This window comes from Calidris pugnax, unplaced genomic scaffold (assembly GCF_001431845.1).
Source record: "Calidris pugnax isolate Ruff unplaced genomic scaffold, ASM143184v1 scaffold559, whole genome shotgun sequence".
Taxonomy (NCBI): Eukaryota; Metazoa; Chordata; class Aves; order Charadriiformes; family Scolopacidae; genus Calidris; species Calidris pugnax.
The window spans coordinates 20,236-21,402 of record NW_015091295.1 but is presented as its reverse complement, the minus strand read 5'-3'; positions in this window follow the sequence as shown (position 1 = coordinate 21,402).

The window sequence follows — 1,167 nt, the reverse complement described above, 5'->3', positions numbered from 1 at the left end:
CAGTCAGCAGGGACACCCCCAACTAGACCAGGTTGCCCAGGGCCTCGTCGAGCCTCTCCTTGAATATCTCCAGGGATGGGGCCTCAACCACCTCCCTGGGCAACCTGTTCCAGTGCTCCACCACCCTCACAGTGAAGAACCCTCTCCTCATCTCCAGTCTAAATCTGTTCCCCTCCAGCTTGAAGCCATTGCCCCTCGTCCTGTCACTGCAGGCCTTTCTAAACAGGCTCTCCCCAGCCTTCCTGTAGGCTCCCTTCAGGTACTGGAAGGCTGCTATTAGGTCTCCCCGGAGCCTCCTCTTCTCCAGGCTGAACAACCCCAGCTCCCTCAGCCTGTCCTCGGAGCAGAGGTGCTCCATCCCCCTGATCATCCTTGTGGCCCTCCTCTGGACCCTCTCCATCAGGTCCATGTCCTTCTTATATTGAGGGCTCCAGACCTGCACACAATACTCCAGGTGAGGTCTCACCAGAGCAGAGTAAAGTGGCAGAATCCCCTCTCTGGACCTGCTGGCAACGCTTCTTTTGATGCAGCCCAGGATGGGATTGGCCTTCTGGGCTGCAGCTGCCCACTGCCTGCTCATGTCCAGCTTCTCATCCACCAGCACCCCCAAGTCCCTTTCCTCAGGGCTGCCCCAGGCCCTCTCCTGAGGTGACCGAGGCCGAGGAGAGACCCCTTCTTGAGGTGATGGTGGCCATGGGGAGGCACCAGGCACCTTTCAGAGGGGACAGTGGCTGAAGGGAAGCCCCAGGTCCCCTCCTGAGGTGACTAAGGCTGAGGAGAGACCCCTTCTTGAGGGGACAATGCCCATGGGGAGGCCCCAGGTCCCCTCCTGAGGTGACCAGAGCTGAGGGGAGGCTCCAGACCCCGATCTGAGGTGACAGTGGCCACAGGAAGGCCACCTCCTGAGGGTACAGTGCCCATGGGGAGGCACCAGGCACGTTCCAGAGTGACAGTAGCTGAGGGGAAGCCCCAGGGCCCCTCTTGAGGTGACTGAGGCTGAGGAGAGGCCCTTTCCTGAGGTGATGGTGGCCATGGGGAGGCTCCAGGTCCCCTCCCGAGGTGACTGAGGCCAAGGGGAGGTCTCAAGCCCCTTCCTGAGGGGACAGTGGCTGAGGAGAAGCCCCTTTTGGAGGTGACGGTGGCTGAGGGGAAGCCCCAGGTCCCCTC